At 41.2% G+C, this 18,455-nt stretch overlaps 1 protein-coding gene across 2 annotated transcripts in view; it reads right to left on the bottom strand.

The window, feature by feature from the left end:
- Nucleotides 1–17,158, bottom strand: part of LOC132819124 (elongation of very long chain fatty acids protein 4-like) — a 60,916-nt gene extending 43,758 nt beyond the window's left edge. For both annotated transcript variants that reach the window (XM_060830516.1, XM_060830518.1), the window contains exon 1: nt 17,041–17,158. The gene's annotated coding sequence lies outside the window, so the exon portion shown is untranslated. The remainder of the gene's footprint in view (nt 1–17,040) is intronic.
- Nucleotides 17,159–18,455: the final 1,297 nt, after the last annotated feature.

Raw genomic sequence — 18,455 nt, 5'->3', positions numbered from 1 at the left:
ACAATTACAACATTTAAAAGACATTTGGATAGGTACATAAATAGGAGAGGTTTTGAAGGGACATGGACCAGGAACAGGCAGGTGGGACTAGTTTAGTTCACGATTATGTTCAGCATGGACTGGTTGAACGGAAGAGTCTGTTTCCGTGCTGAGAGACTCGGTCTGCATCAGGTACCCTAGGAGCTTGCATAACGCCTATTTCACAAAAAACTTCCAATTCCTGCTTTGTTTCAAGGGCCAGATGCCTTACGAGGATGGTGAGTGGGAGACAAGGACTATTCCTGATTCAGAGCAAATAACTCAGTTAGACAGACTCACTGATTGAAGCCAGGATAGATACACAGTCAGCCCATTCTTCCATAAAGCCATGATGCAGATGATAAGTCTCATGAAGAAGAGATTCCGATGCTTGGATGGTTCAGTGGTGACCTTGCAGTACAGGCTCGGCTGAGTGTGTCATGTAATTCTAGCACAATAGGATGAGCTGAGGGGAAAAAAAAGAGCACCACCTCCTTGGGTAGCATTTTAAGATGGAGGACACTAAGAGCAGATAACCTGCGTAGCTCGAGCCTTTGTAACTGCAGCTGTCAGAAGTCAGGCAAATTATAACATAAAATGGCAATACATTTTGAGTGTGAGATTCTACCTACATTGAGATGTTACCATGCCACCCAGCTGAATTCAGAAACTTTCTTTCTTGTTCCCCTTCGGCGACATGCAATATGAAGAGCAGCATCTGACCTGAAGCACAAAACCCCTTAAATTGATGGCGCATGCACGGAGAATCCTAAAAAGGTCCCAGGAGGAGTGAGTATGTCTGCCACTGCTGAAAGCATGATAATGAAAGCAGGGCTCTATACATGTTTTGTACACAGTTAATGAACTGAGGGGCAGACAACAGTCTGAGATAACTTGCAAGTGCTCAAAAGGGAGAAACCCTCAAACTCACCAAAATAGACATTTGGCTGATTTTTGGAAAATTCACTCCCCCCGGCACACTCCGCCACCATCACTCTCATTCCCTCGCGCACTCCGCCAATGTCACACTCATACCCCCACACACTTCCCCACTGTCACGCTCATTCCCCCCACACAATTCACAAGCATAAATGTTTTCCACCAAGTGGAAAGTCACACTTCTTACAATAAATTACTAAAAATTATTGTGTGGTTATGAATTAATGCCATACTTCAATATCCCTTGGAATAAGAGCAAATATTTACATCCAGACACATTTTTGTTCATTCTACAAGAAGAGAGGTAACGTCACTTTTATTTATTACATCAACATTTTTGGAGCTGGTTTAAGAAAATGAGTTTTCTTCGTTGCTCACTAAATGGAGCGATCAAGATGGGTCAGAGTAAAATATGCAAGTGTCACAAGTGGGAGATGCTTTTATACATTATGAAATCTCAGTGTAGGAGGCACCCTCAAGGAATGGACAGTTGCAGGCTTTAGCATAGTTAAACCAAACAGCATCTTTATTGTTCAAAGATTTCTTTTTTCATTATCTTGTATTAAGGAAAAAAATTATTCAAATACAGTTCAGATCCAGATCCTGGATTTATTTTTGAGAACTGTTAACATTGGGAGATAGGGCAGGGTGACTTTAAAAATATGGCAGGTTGTTTTATTTACAATGTTGTGGTTTGCTGCAGTGAAATTTGTCACAGCAATCAAAATTTAAACTGAGTTTTCAGTTGACAGTTATGCATTCAGACTGGCCTGAAGCTTTCCCAGCAAGATGGAAGCTATTAATAAAAGTTTTATTTTTGCAGCTTTGTGGTTATGGACTACCTAAAACCTCGACAAAGAACTGTTTAACTCAGTGTTATAACAAATACACAAAGTGCAGTGAGGTATTTGTTTGGAGTATCCTCTTCACTTGTTGCAGCAAGGACTTATCAAATAACCAACAGAAATGAGCTGTCTATTTTCAATCCTGAAAAGCTAGCTTTGACAAACTTACATGCTCAGCAGTGTGCTTTTTTTTGTTTATTCACTGTTGGATGGCATCACTGGCCAGGCCAGCATCCCTAATAGTTAAGAGTCAATCACATTGCTGTGGGTCTGGAGTCACATGTAGTCAGACCAGGGAAGGAAGGCAGTTTCCTTTAGGAAAGGACATTAGTGAATCAGATGGGTTTTCTGGCAACCAATACAGTTCATGGTTATCATTAGACACTTAATTCCAGAATTTTTTTTTTCAAATTGGTTTCAAATTCCAATTTTTGCCATGGCAGGAGTCAAACCTGGGTCCCTTTAACATTCCTGGGTGTCATGGGGTGACAGTCCAGTGATAATATCACTAAGCCATTGCCTCCCCTATTTTATGTCCAAGTAACCTACCAGTTATCATTTATTCACCAACATAAAATGATTTTTACCAAGTGGAAAGTCACACTTTTTACTTTAAATAAGACAGAATGAAACATCATAAAGCTATTTACTTAAATGCTCACTACTATTTTGGATAACAGCATAGAACACACAGCATACAAACAGGTCAAGCACGTCAACTGGTCCTTGGTGATGCTGTGCAATCCACATGAGCTTCTCCCACCGTTTTCCCTACCATAGCATATTTATCTTCTCCTTTGTGCTTATCCATCTTCCCCTGAAATGCATTTATAAACTTCACAACTATAGGTGCATGTCCAGCTCTCATCTGAAACTTGCGTTTTCTATTTAATTGGAAAAGATGCGGGGAACCAGAGATTTTGTTTCTCCTAACCACAAGATGTCAAAAAAGAGGAAAGTTAATGTGCATGGGTCTTCATGAGAGCATCCTAAAAGATTCAGCCATCTGGTTGGTTGCTAAGCAGAGATAACTTTTATTTATTAGGAGCAAACTAAAGTCTCACTCTGCCATAAGCACACATTCCAAAAGGTTAGACTAGGGAGAAGTCTGTAGAGAGGCCATCTGACCATATTCTCCAGCTATGACAATATAAGAAATGGAAATAAAGGAGAACGTACAAACTACATGAAAAGCATTAATCTACTAAAACCTTTTTAAAAATAGTTACAGTGACATTCCTATCACTCAAGTAACTAATGTTAAATCTCAAATAAATTATTCTTCTAAATTTCAGTTGGGATAAAATATCACATTTCCCCACCATATAGTCATGCTCATTAGTTTTTAGGTCAAGGCAGACTACATACATTTTATTTGCAGCACACACCAGTTAAACCAACCAGCCACACAATGCTATGTTTGCACATCAACTCCTGTATACAAGTGTTCAGTTAAAAGATTAACTGGGAATGTGTTTCCGGACATTAACGTAATATTAAAGAGTTAGACTGCAAAATGGAACATTCTGGAGGTGGGTGGGGATGACATTGTCTTTTAAAAAGCATATAGAATGTGATGACTATCCACTGTAATTTACAATTCATCCAGACAGTCATTTGCATTCCTGATGAAGGGAATATGCCCGAATCATCGATTCTCCTGCTCCTTGGATGCTGCCTGACCTGCTGCGCTTTTCCAGCAACACATTTTCAGATTTGCTATTACTCCCTTGCTATTGTCAAGTTAAACTATAATTCAATCTCATCCATCCAGAAATGCTTTCTGGCCAGAGGTATGTCACAACTGCATTGTCTTGGGGAATCACTGAGGCAGGAAATCATCTGCATGACGACTGCCCAGGATTAGGACATTGGCATTATCTCGGAGGATGATCTCATCCTACCATTCTCTGGGGTAACATATGACTGAGAGTAACTAGGGGTTGTCTTGAGTGGCATGTGACTATGGGGGAGTGGCCAGAACAGCTGTAGCATTGCCAATAGTCTTGTATAAAAGGGGTATATTTTGTTTGTTCGGCATCTCTCTGACTCGAATTTGTGCCCTCGCAAAGAGTATCAGAGGGGTTACCCAGCTTGGACAAGCTTTATTAAACTTTAACTGTTTACAGAAGTTGGTATGTGTAAATTGCATCTCGTATGCGAAACCTCAGGAAAGGAACATAACACAAGTACTGTTAAACTATATCCTACCATAGCAGCAAAATCAATGAATGCCATGCAATAAATGGTCTCAGTGCTAGATACTTATCAAGTATTTTATTATGACAAGGTGAAGAATGGGGAAATCAATTCCCTTTCATTAACTCTCTCTTGGTTGGTTGTAACAATTTTTTTTAAGCACATAGTGCTGACACAGTTGGCTGGTTTCAGGCTTTCGCCAAAAGTGTGACCTCAACGCAGCTGGTTTGGTTTATCTTAAATGGGTTCCCTGGACCTCTCTCAATTTGTGGTCAGGAATCACAGCAGCCATGTCAGGTCAGAATTCATTCACTTTTTTAAAAAGCATTTTCGTGCAATGGTCTTAGGTATGACAATCAGATTTTAAAACTCAATATTGCTACAATCATAGCCTAATTTTACTTGGAATCATAACTAAAGTTAGTACATTTTCCGAGTTGTTTATTCGAGCTATTTTCTCGTATAAATCTTTGTTGCTCAAAGATCAGATCCCTATTTTCAGGAGCAGAGTTTATGATAAACTGAATAAAAGCTCTCATCCACAAACTAAACAAGCAAAACACAGCTCAATATAAAGCATTAATTCAGGAGGCAAGCATCCTTAAAGCAGTTGAAAACAAGGTCCAAACTAGCTAGCCCAACTCCACAACTTCCAACAAGGTGCTGTACAAACAAACATTACGCATGGCTTACAAGCCAGAGAAAAAGGTGGAAAGGTGGGTCTTCTGCACCAACATTACAGGATACATATCAAACAAAATGACACACAAGTACTGATAGTTATTCATAACACAAAAAGGGAGTATCCTCATTGCACATGGTCTTCAGTTTTCACTTCCAAAGCTAAACCTGTTAAATCTGTTAGTATGGGCTAGATGTACATGCAGTAACATCAAGACCAATTAAATATACAATGCAGGTGAGAGAGAGAGACAGAGAGAGAGAGAGACACAGAGAGAAAGAAAGCAAGGGACACAGTTAGACTACATGTATACAATTTTAATTCCTTCAACAAAATAAAATGTTAAAACAGCACATGCCACTGTCAGGAAATAAAATACGTGAAAGCTATAATTCTCTGTCCTGTCATGTGCACTAATGCTTTTGGCATAATAGGTTGAATCAGGTGTTCCCTTTCATGGGTTGCAAGCAGGTCACAATAACTTGTTACACTCATTAGTTTCAAATGCAACATTATAAGCCAGAAATAAATATTCATTGCATTAAAGATAAATTTTTAGGACATGGTTACAAACCACACCGTAATTGAGGGCCAAGGGTTTCATTATAATGAAGTCAGCATGGCACAAAAGCTCACCGACAGTCTAGAAATAAAACCAAGCTGCTGGCTTTGGAAATACGGGTGCTCTTAAAATTGTCATGACCCTGGATCAGTCCACCAAATTTATTTTACAATCTGGCTAGGGGCAGTAACGTTTTTTGAAGCAGACAAAATGTGAGATCCTAGGTACTTACTGAGAGAATAAATCCACAAGATTTCATGGTTTAAAGAAATCAATAAACTTTACAAAGTTGGACGTACAACTTACAATATATAACAAAGATTAACATCCAATTACAATTAAATCGGTGATAAACATGAATAACACTGTCAAATAGCCAATGGAGCATATTAAATCGCAAAGTGGTAAAGAGATTCCATGGATTTCTCGTGCTCCAGACATTAGCAACACTGTGCATCAACAAAATCTCAAAAACTTTTCAAAGGAGTCAAATTCTTCACTGTTGAAGACCAAGTTCAAGAGCTGTCTCTCAAAATCCATTCCATCACAGACTATCAATTGAGATGGCACTCCTGTAGATTCTGGAAAGTGCACTCTAACATTTACTCACAGGCACAGTTGCAGCTTTTCACAGACCGCTGGCTTTGTCAAGCTGTTACTGCCTATGTTTTTCCACGTTCTAATCTTGCTCAGCTGTACAAAGCGAATACTGTCCACCCACACTCTCAGCTGCACTCAACTGTTTGCGGCATACAGCTTTTTTCACAGCTCCCGCAAATGTCTTTAAAACAATAACATTCAATGTTGCACAAGTGATTTAACTTAAATAAACTACAGGCCTCAACTGTTTACAATTTAAGTTACTTAAATGAAGGGACAGAAAATAGTTGCTAAGTTTGCTGACAATACAAAAAGGTTAGGAAAGTACATTGTAAAGAGAAAATAAGAAAGCTACATAGATAGACTGTGTGTCCAGCAGAAGATGTGGTAAGAGGCGTATTAATGTGGGAATGTATGAATTGACCATTTTGACAGAAGAATAAAAACATTACCTAAATGGTAAGAGATTGAAGAGCTCTGATTTGTAGGGGGATCTGGGTGTCCTCATGCATGAAGCGCAAAAGGTTAGTATGCAGGTACAGCAAGTAATTAACAAAACTAAATGTTATTATTTATCACAAGCAGAATCAAATACATAAATAGGGAGTTTGTGTTCAGTGATACAAGCCATTGGTGTGACCACATCTGGCATACTGTGCACAATATTGAACACCTTCCTTAAGTAAGGATGCAGAGGTGTTAGAGGCCACTCAGGAAAACTAATATTGGAATGGGGAGGGGGGAGTTGTCATCTAAGAAGAAAGGCTCCAGGTACAGCTTGTATCTGCTGATGCGTAAAAGATTAAGGGGTGAATTGATTGCAATATAACATCCCTGAGGGGTCTTGACGAGGCAGATGTGGGGAGGACAATTCCTCATGGGTAAACCCAGAATGAGGGGGGCACTGCCTTAAAATAAGTGCCATCCAATTATAAAAGAGATGAGGCAAAAAATTCTATCTATCTATCTCAGATGACTGAGAATCTTTGGAACTTACTTCCTGAAAAAAGGCAGTGGAAGTAGAGACCATGAATACTTTTAATGCAGGGATGGTTAGATTCTTGTTAAGGGTTAATATCAGGGCTGGATGAGAATGCAGCTTTGAGAACAGCCATGATTTTAATGAATGGTGAATCAAGCTCAAGGCGCTGAATGGCATTGTGCTGCTCCTAATTTGTATGTTTATATGTCTTAGTTTAACCCTGGATCGGAGGGCCAAATCAGGCCTGATGACCAAAAAGCTTTGTGAAAACCTGAAGTTGGAAGCCATGTCTGACAGCACAGCACAAATATTTTAATCCCCCAAATACTGAACTAACAGTGCCACACAACCAAACTTTACCACACAACCCAAATTTACCTTGCTTCTGAATGAGATGGCCAACATCAGATTTGTTAAATCAAATAGCAGTGACAAGTTGAGTTTTGTTCCCCCTCCCCTCCACTATTGGTAAAATAAATTTGAAAATATAGCATTTAGGCCATCACATTAGGCATTAGTGGCACCATGGTAGTGTAGCTACCTCTAAACTAAGAGACCCAGGCTCAAGTCCCACCAAATCTAGAAATATGCAATAACATCTCTGAATTGTTGATTAATAAAATCATCTATCAACCAACATCACCTTGCCAACTGACAGAATCATCCTCATTTGATTGCCAATGTGAGTTCATAAAGGAATGATTGTTGCAATTTTCACAAGTCAATTTACCATTCCAATTCAAATTGTCTATTTACCAGATACAATGTAACAAATAAGATTTTAAGGTATAACAGACCATAGAATTCGTAATATGGAAACAGGCCATCCAGCCAACCAAGTCCACACCGACCCTCCGAAGAGCACTCCACCCATCCCCTTACCCGATAACCCCACACCTCCCATGACCAATGCACCTAACCTCTACATCCCGAGACACAATGGGCGATTGAGCATGGCCAATTCACTTACCCGCACATCTTTGGACTGTGGGAGGAAACCCATACAGACATGGGAAGAACGTGTAAACTCCAGAGTCACCTGGGTTGAACCTGGGTCCCTGTGAGGGAGCAATGCTAAATACTGAGCCACCATGCCATGTATTCAAAACACATCTCAGAATTGGGATTCATCCAGATTTAAGAAAATGTTATGTAACCACAGAAACTAATTGGGGCGGCACAATGGCTCAGACTGTCTGTGTGGAGCTCGTACATTCTCCCCGTGTTTGCGTAGGTTTTCTCCGAGTGCTCCCGCAATCCAATGAGTGCTGGTCAGGTGAATTGGCCATGCTAAATTGCCCATAGTGTTAGGTGCATTAGTCAGGGGTAAATATAGGGCAGGGGAAGGGGTCTGGGTGGGTTACTCTTTGGAGGATCAGCGTGGACATGTTGGGCTGAAGGGTCTGTTTCCATACTGTAGGGAATCTAATCTAATTTATTTTTATAGCAGAAAAATCACTCAAGGTTCTTCAAAACATGGAAAAATAAATGCAGTACAATCATGGAAACGTTAGGAACTCAAAAGTAGGATTGCAGGCAGAGCTGGAGGCAAGCAGTAGCAATAAGGAAGAGGGCAACTTTGATACTGTGCCTTTTTACTGTGTGCAGTTCTGGTCGCCTCATTTTAGGAAACATGTGAAAGCTTTGGAGAGGGTGCAGAGGAGATTTACCAGGATGTTGCCTGGAATGGAGAATAAGTCGTACGAGGATAGGATGAGAGTGCTAGGCTTTTTCTCATTGGAACGGCGAAGGATGAGGGGTGACTTGATAGAGGTTTAAAAGATGATCAGGGGAATAGAAAGAGTAGACAGTCAGAGACTTTTTCCCCGGGTACAACAGAATGTTACAAGGGGACATAAATTTAAGATGAAGGGTGGAAGGTATGGGGGGGATGTCAGGGGTAGGTTCTTTACCCAGAGTGTGGTGGCGGCATGGAATGCGCTGCCTGTGGGAGTGGCAGAGTCAGAATCATTGGTGACCTTTAAGCAGCAATTGGATAGGTACATGGATAGGTGCTTAAGCTAGGACAAATGTTCGGCACAACATCGTGGGCCGAAGGGCCTGTTCTGTGCTGTATTGTTCTATGATACGGATCAAAACAGATGAATGAATGATTTTATCATCATATGGATTTTACAGTAAGAATACAATAAAACACAGACAGTCCTTTCATTTGTTGCCATGATTCAGTGCCTTTAAATAATTTAAGAATAAAGGGAAAAGAAAAAAGGATAGAGGTTAAAAAGAATCCATCAGTCCTAACCTATTTTAATCACTATGAACACCACCTGTGCTGCCATCCCTCCCTCCTCGCTGCCATCTGTAAGACCTTACTCTAAGTTGGCGATCCGGAGGCGCCATCTTTCACTGCTAGGCCAATATTCCTCCGTCACTGCCTGTACGAGACCAACCAACATCGCAGTCGCGTCTCTCACTGCTGGACCGACCTTGATGTTGCTGAGATGCCACCGCTTTGCTGCCGCCAGCACTGTATCCAATGAACAATGAAGTCACCAAACCTCCAGCACCATCTTTCACCACTGGGCCTACCTTACCAACATCAACCAGGTTTGATTCCAGCCTTGGATGATGGTGTGGAGTTTGCACATTCTCCCCATGTCTGTGTGGGTTTTCTCCGGGTGCTCCACTTTCCTCCCTCAATCCAAAAATGTGCAGGTTAGGTAAATCTGCCATGCTAATTTGCCAATAGAGTTCAGAGATGTGTAGTTAGGTGCATTATTCAGGGGTAAACATAGGATAGTAGGGTAGGGCAATGGGTCTGGGTGGGTTACTCTTCAGGGGGTCAGTGCGGACTTGTTGGGCCAAAGGTCCTGTTTCCACACTGTAGGGATTCTATGAAACTCTGATGTAGCAGCCACCAATTCCAATGCCAGGTCCTATGCTTGCCCCAGAAAAGTAAGTAGGGGTTCACTCGAGGTCCATGCTAGGCCCACTCTCCTCCATGCTAGACCATTCCTGCCACTGATGCTATCCAAACTCAGGACAAGAGGGGAGTGAATGTATAAAGAGAAAAAAAACACAAGAAGAGAGAAAAAGAAGAAAAGAAAATGGAAAAAAAAACTGGTCGGAGCTGATAAGTTCCAACTCAGGAGCCCTACTCCAATGCAATCTTGTTCTTGTGTTATTCAATTAGCAAAACTTCAGACAAGGACTTCACAGTTGACCATATAAGCGAAGAGAAGGACACAACAGGAATTAACAATTGACTATCATGTAGTTCTCGCTCTCGGAAAGATTGAGGAAGTACATGAAAGAATTAGTTAGAGCTAAGAAAGGTTTACATAAATTATATCAGAAGTAAGCCCATCTGTCACATGCAGAGTTTCAGTACAAAAGAAACAAATGTAAGATAAAATACAGAGGAAATGATGGAGGAACATTTTTTTTGGAATCAAAATAGGTGATAAATGAGAGGTAGCAAAACTAAAAACCATGAGGTTTTTCAATAAAGAACTTAATAGATTATTCTTAATAAATCTGATTCAGGGTTGATAAAAATACACCAAAATGAAGATTATGGGAGGGTGTAAATAATAAGATTATCTACTGAAACTGTTTAAGGTGGTTGCAGCTACATGTATCACTGTCAAATATATTTTGGCATTCATCTACCTCGATACTAATTCTCGGAACCAATTCAAAAGACATCAAAATCCTATTAACACCATCTGAGCAATTACATTGATACCCTGCAGTGCAAGGATCTCAGAAGAGTCTTTAAATATCGTTAGCAATTCAGTCCTTCTGCACATATTACAAATTATTTATCAATAAAACAGCTATCCTAACACATCTAAATTATCCAGTATCAATCGAACCTTTGAGATAAGACCTCTTCCAATTCACCACCCTTGACTTATAAATGGAAAGATTTTCAATTTGACCCGCATTTTCAAACTTGATCAGAAAGACATGTGTTTGTACACCAAATGATATTTTATATATAGACAGCCATCAAGATTTTTTTTAAACTAACTTTAAGTTGACAGGCTACATGACAATAGCATAGTATCGATAATACTCAAAGTAATCTGTCAAAATATATCCAGTCAGTTTGATATAATGCGATTGCATGAGAATGGGACATTGTTTAAGAAAACCACGCAGTAGCAGCACCATTTAATGAAATAGGGCTGAAATCGCGTTATAGCCAATACAGGTAAGGAAAGTTCACATTTTACAGATAATTGTCTCGATTCTTCAATTATGCTAAATCCAATTCACATTGAAGACACACATGTTATAGCAGAACCGACTTAATATAATAGATGAAACCCTATACACAATTGCAACAAGATATCAACTCTCCTGAAGTACTTAGCCAATTTTCTCTTATTCATGCCTTTACATTAATAAACTTTCAGTAAACTAAATGAGATAGAGAAATGAATAGGATTACTGTAATAGCCAATCTTCCCCATAGATAATTTGCTCAGTATTTATGTCTGTTGTTTCCAATTTGCTCCTGTCAATTGCCACACCCACATGTCTCCTTGTCATGTTTCAACCAACAACACCACCTTTCTATCCTCACAATCAGCACATAATTGCTGATGCAGCAATGAAGCACTTAGGTTCTCGGCGAACTACAGAAAGTCTGTCATACACATGAACATCAACTATAGACCGTCTTCTCATCACATCTGCCCACCTCTCCACTGAGGTAGCTCTCTTTCACCCTATTCTTTTGTCGAATCATTGTTCCATAGCACCATAGCTACATAAGCTACTGTTATTACCTATACTTCGTTATCATTTTGATCTTCCCTTTCCTCTGGCTTTATCTCCAATTACAAGAAGTATAGCCTCACCCTTCCTGTCAATTCATTTCTTAATCTTACCACTGCCCAACAACTCCAAATTCGGACCACTTGCACTTTTGGCCCATCACTTAGTTTTTGTGTCCAGCGCTGCTAGATTTACTCCTCAGTTCTCTAATGACCTATACCTACCTCCTTGCCAAGAGGAGTCTGTTGTATTTTAGCTATTCAGTCTAGCTTAGGCAAAAATAGGGGTAAGGCCACTCGTCCCCTCAAGCTTCCTCCACACCTTTGATAAGATCATGACTGACCTATGGCCTCTACTTTCCTGTCTACCCACTCTGCCTTCCTTGTTAATCAAGGATTTACCCAAATCTGCTATGAAGACATTCAATGCCCAGCCTCCAATATTATTGGTGGCAGCGGGGAGGGAGGATTCCACAGATTAATGAATCAAAATCTCCACAATATCTCCTCTTAAATGCAAGCTGACCTATTTGGAAATTGTGTCCTGTAGTTTTAGTCTAGAGGGGAAACATCCTTTCGGCATCCAACCTGTCAAGCTCGCTCAGGGTCTTACATGTTTCATTAAGATCACATCCTATTCTTCTAAACTCTAGTAGATACAGGCCTAACTGTCCAGGTTTTCTTCTTCAAATAATCCACTTGGCCATGCCTCCTGACTCAGGAGACCCACAGGATTATACTTTCTATGCATTGGTTTTCAAAACGTCTGCTGTTCACCCATATGCATATTACTGTCAGTTACAGCAATGTTAATACAGGAGCTGTGGTGCAGATATTACTCTTGAAAACTGAGGAAACCTGATCACAGCTTGATAAAATTGTCGAGTGGCACAATACAGTGGGCATGAGTCCAGAAAAGAGGATCATAAACATAAGGTAGCCAATAACAAAATCAAAATGAAAAATTTAGGAGGACTGTCTTGACCAAGAGTTGTGACAACATGGAACCCTCTATCACATTGATACAGAGGGGATTGACGTATGTAGGAGAGAATGAAAATAAAGAATATTAGGAGGAGCAACAAAGGGATGGATAGGAAGAGGCTAATTGGAGCACAAAAACCAGCACAAATCAATTATGGCCTGTCAATCTGTTCTGTGCTGATAATTCCAAATAATTCTATTTAGCAATCAGAACCAGAAAATACCAAATAGCAAAGATATGCCAAGACTCAATTTTAATTCTTGATCTGACCATGCAATTTTATCATCATGACAACACCAATATTACTCATCGTGATCAAGTTAAAAAAAAGTTCCTCACAGATGTGCCCCAGTTGGTAACATTCCCACTTGAGTCAGAAATCACACAGCAAGGTTTGAGCATCTAATCTAAACGGACATTTCAGTGCCTTATCACACAAATGCTGCAAGGAGATACTGTATTTCAAAACAGACATTTTTGTTGCAAACAGATAATTTATGAAGAAAGTATATTTAAGCATAAAAGTTCCAAAACAGCTCCCTGTGAATCTTGTAGAAAATACGGTAGAATTTAAGTTTCCTCTTTAGAGCTTCAATCCAACTGCAACAAAGACATTTTCTTATCATGCAAGAAAACTATTTAAATTCACATTAAGGCAATGAGGGAATCTTGAAATTTAACAGTCCATCATTGTACTTTAGCTGAATGAACTTGGGCTGCGGTCTTTCCCCACTGCCCCAAGCTTTAATCTGTCCTTCAGCACGTAGACCTGGACTGTGGAATATGTCAGTCTGCAACACACAACTGAGCACAACTCTGTGCACCGGAAGATCTCTGGAAGGGCTTATGCCCAAAACATCAATTCCCCTGCTCCTCGGATACTGCCTGACCTGCTGTGCTTTTCCAGCACTACACTCTCGACACTGGAAGATCAGCAGGTTTTGAGTACCAAAGAGCCTTTTTCACCAAGTTGATGGTCTTCCAGGCGCAGTTAATGTTGGTCTCAGTGTTCATCCTGGGGAACAGCCCGTACAGCACAAAGATCACAAAGCTGCCTGGGAAAACCTCAATAAAAACCACTGCATCTCTCTCAAACCTTCTTTGCAATGGCACATTCCAGAATAGACTTTAAATCAAGGTTCCATTTTAGGTGAATATAACAAATTCCACTATCATTAATAGAAATTGCTGGAAATGTTCAGTAGGTCTGGCAGCATCTGTGGTGAGAAATCAGAGTTAACATTTTGGGTCCAGTGACCCTTCCTCAGAACTGATGGTAGCTAGGAAAAAATAGTTTTTCTTATGCAGAAGATATGGTGGCAGGGGAGGGTAAGGAATAAACAATAAATGGAGGTAGAGTCCAAAGAAAGAGAATAACAGTTGGACAAAGGATTAAACAACAAACTGTCAGGAGGAATGAATAGCTACTAGTGGGGACAATTAGTGGCTAACATAGCCAATCATTTTCTCAGCCTGATATGCATTTCTTTCAGTATTTAGAGTCAGATGTAGAGCACGGAAACAGATCCTTAGGTCCAACTCGTCCATCCCGACCAGATATCTGATTAGATTATGCATTATATTACTTACAGTGTGGAAACAGGCCCTTCGGCCCAACAAGTCCACACCGACCCGCCGAAGCGCAACCCACCCATCCCCCTAAAACTACGGGCAATTTAGCATGACCAATTCACCTGACCCGCACATCTTTGGACTGTGGGAGGAAACCGGAGCACCCGGAGGAAACCCACGCAGACACAGGGAGAATGTGCAAACTCCACACAGTCAGTTGTCTGAGGCGGGAATTGAACCCGGGTCTCTGGCGCTGTGAGGCAGCAGTGCTAACCACTGTGCCACCGTGCCGCTCTATGTTGAGTCTGTCTTACTTAGGGCATTGATTGGGCATAACAACTGGCCTGGGAAGCAGGAACACTGACAGTGTATATGCTGCTGCTGGTCCATAACAGCAATAAGTTTAATAATGGTAATCCCAAATAGCTTGCTAACACTCATTCACTGGGTGTTCACATATAAAGTAGGTAACTAGAGGCTTCTTGCTGCTCATGTAATGTGGACCAAAGAAATTTCAAATTCAGATTAGTGGAGTAAATTAAAACAGAAAAACATCCTACTGTTATAATGCCTGGATTTTCTCCAGCAGCCAAAAGTCTGTGAATTGTTGCAACTTGTAGTTACTTTTCAAAAACAGACTCAAAGAAAAAAACATTTAGTGTTATCACAATAGAGCAGAGAAAAATCAACAGCATTTTACAGAAATGAAGCTAGAGTTCTCTACAATACATTTTAGAAAAGCACAGTTGAGAATACGAATGAAGTAATAGTCTAACTGATCACAAAATGAGAGCATTTGAAGTACAAAACAATAGGGGAACTTTCCGTTTAAAGATTAGGAAACTTTTCACAGAATTTTGAAAATAGTTGAAATTTAAAGGAATATCTTCAAATAAACAGTATTTTGTTAAAACTAAATCAGCTCTTCTAAAATGGTATATTCTACGTTTTTGAAAAACATTTTATAGCATAGAGTCTTAGAAACGTGCGAAGTCCTAAATATCATTCTATGTTTAGATTAGATTACTTACAGTGTGGAAACAGGCCCTTCGGCCCAACAAGTCCACACCGACCTGCCGAAGCGCAACCCACCCATACCCCTAACACTACGGGCAATTTAGCATGACCAATTCACCTGACCCGCACATCTTTGGACTGTGGGAGGAAACCGGAGCACCCGGAGGAAACCCACGCAGACACAGGGAGAATGTGCAAACTCCACACAGTCAGTTGTCTGAGGCGGGAATTGAACCCGGGTCTCTGGCGCTGTGAGGCAGCAGTGCTAACCACTGTGCCGCCCACAATCCTAAATTAATCTAGTCCCATTTGCCAGCATCTGACCCTTATCCGTCTCAACCCTTTCTATTTATATATGCATCCAAATGCCTTTTAAATGTTGTAATTGTACTAGCCTCCACCACTTCCTATGACAGCTAATTCCGTACACAATTGTTCCAGGACAGGGGATGGGCAAGTTAGGTGGTGGTTAGCCATGGTTTATCAAGAAAATCCATACGGGGTTATGTTCTTCGGTGGGTAGGTGCAGACTCGATGGGCCGAATGGCCTCTTTCCACGCACTTTCATGGCCTCTGCATGAAAATGTTGCCACTTAAGTCACTTTTAAATTTTCCCCTCTCACCTTATATCTATGCCCTGTAATTTTGGACTCCGCACCCTGGGGAAAGGGGTGTCTATTTACTCTATCCATGCCACTCATACTTTAATCAACATCTATGAGATCACTCCTCAGCCTCCGATGCTTTAGGGAAAATAGTCTCTCCCTGTAGCTCAAACCTTCCAACCCCGGCAACATCCTTGTAAATTTATTTAGTCATTATCTCATTGTCATTCTCCTGTTTTCACTGGTATTGAAAGTGCGATTGCACTTCAAGAATACTTTGTTTTTACATTGGTAGTTTGTCAAATTTGTTCAGACTCCGCAGACCTGTAGTGTTAGCTTCACCCAATGTGGACTGATACGATTGTGATTCCTCGGGAATTGATTCGCCCATATCACCCAAGCAACAAATTGCTATCCAATCAAAAATTATTGGACAAACCAAACTTGGGGTAGAAGGCAAAGGACAGCAAGCGGGGTGTTTTTTTTCTCTCTGAGCGACACAGACTCTCTTAGTTCTCATCTTCTATTCACGTTCTGAAACACTATATCCAGCTTGAAAACAGCTACGCCAGGCATCAATGCTCCTCGCTCTGAAATCATCAGCTCACAACCCATGCTGAAGAGCTGGGTAGACTTCCTCATTAGTTGCCATGTGTTTTTCTATCCTCTCTCCTTGCCTGCCTGCACTTCCAACTTCCAAGCCGTAGAAGTTTTCCTTAGCGAGATGTGTTGTTTTTCTTTTTGAAGGCGATGTGGAAGGGTTAGTATTTTCTTCGGCGCTAACTTGCCCCTCTGAAGGGAGGCTGGTGAAAATTCACCAGAGTAGGGCTGGGCTGCGAGGGAAACGTTGCAGGGCGAACCCAGCTCCACTCAACTGGAAACTATCCAGGGTAGGCCTGCAACCATTTCAATAACGTTATTCCAAAAATAACTAACTCGGACTAAAGGTTAGCCCCGACAACCTCATTAAAGTTTGTTCAACTCCGAGAACCCTGAACTTTAAGACAATCTGAGGAACATGTTCTCTTTCTCAAAAAAAAAGTTTCCCCAACTATCAACATGGTCCCAAAATGAAACGCTTGGTCGTAAAAAGGAGCATTGAGAGACTTTTCTATGAGTCCTTGTGGAGCGTCAGGGTCCCAACGTGCCGCGAGTGCATCTTTTGCAGTTATTGTTCAACAAGTGATGCAATCAATAACGGGCAATGCCACGCCTTGATAAAGAACAAAAGGAGTAACAACTTGGAGAGACTCAGGGTGTACAGGAGGGCTACAAGCCACACTCACCTGGCTGCTGTCTGCTCCGACACTCCACTCCCGCCCGCGTGCTGATGTCCCCGTGAGACAAGCCAAAGGAGAAAGCTCCGGCTCCCAAGCGGAAAGCAGCGAAAAGCCTCTTACAGCAAAATCGTGCGTCAACTTCCCATCTCAGCTGCGCATGTCTGAGACCTCCTCATCTCTCTCTCTCTCTCTCTCTGTGTCAGTGCTAGGGACACAGCCTTATCCATCTTCCGTTCCTCACTGCCCCTGTAATACCGACCGGCTCCCAAAGACTGGGGAAAAGAAAGTTGTTTCGCTTTACCTATAAACTATTTCAAAGAAGAAGTAAGTTTTTTTTCGTTTTTGAAGAAAGTGCGTGGAAAGAGGCCATTCGGCCCATCGAGTCTGCACCTACCCTCCGAAGAACATAACTCCGCATGGATTTTCTTGATAAACCATGGCTAACCACCACCTAACTTGCCCATCCCCTGCCCTGGAACAATTGTTTGGCACGGCTGATTCACCTAACCTGCGTACCTTCACGCTGTGGGGAGGAAACTGGAGCACCTGGAGGAAACCCACGTAGAGACTGGGAGAATGTAGAGTTTGAACTCATAAACAAGAGTTGAGACCAAGTCCCCGGTACTCTGAGGCAATATTGCCACGCAATAATAAAAGGTGTCCAGCTTATAAAACATGTAGAGTAAAACATCAAATCTCGAGAATCACGGTTTCGTGTACTGTCCGCACTCCTTATCTAGACAGGGTCGTTACAGAAGAGAAACAAATTAAGTGTGCATGGCCAGGTCATCAGTTGTAATTCATCACCGCAATGCCTTTAAATTTGTGCATCTTGAAGTTACCGATCGTATTGTGTTCTAACGCAGCAAATAAAAGCAAAATATTGGCGACGAAGCATGAAAATCTGAAACAAACACAAAGTTCTGGAGAAACTCAGCAGTACTTGTGCAGTGGTAAAGCTGAAAGAATTAAAGTTTGCAATTCGATATAGTCACATTGTCACAGAGATGTACAGCATGGAAATAGACCCTTGTACCAACCCGTCAGGCTGACCAGATATCCCAACCCAATCTAATCCCACCTGCCAGCACCCTCCATATCCCTCCAAACCCTTCCTATTCATATATCCATCCAAATGCCTTTTAAATGTTGCCATTATACAAGCCTCCACCACTACCTCTGGCAGCTTATTCCATACATGTACTCTGTGTGAAAATGTTGCCCCTTAGGTCTCTTTTATACCTTTCCCTTCTCGCCCTAAACCTATGCCCTCTAGGTCTGGACTCCCTGGCCCAAGGGAAAAGACTTTGTCTACTTATCCTATCCATGTCCCTCATAATTTTGTAAACCTCTATAATGTCACCTCTCAGCCTCCGACACTCCAGGGAAAACAGCCCCAGCCTGTTCAGCCTCTCCCAATA

The sequence above is a fragment of the Hemiscyllium ocellatum genome, chromosome 9 (genome assembly GCF_020745735.1).
Source record: "Hemiscyllium ocellatum isolate sHemOce1 chromosome 9, sHemOce1.pat.X.cur, whole genome shotgun sequence".
Classification (NCBI taxonomy): Eukaryota; Metazoa; Chordata; class Chondrichthyes; order Orectolobiformes; family Hemiscylliidae; genus Hemiscyllium; species Hemiscyllium ocellatum.
This window is presented reverse-complemented; position numbering and strand designations above follow the sequence as displayed.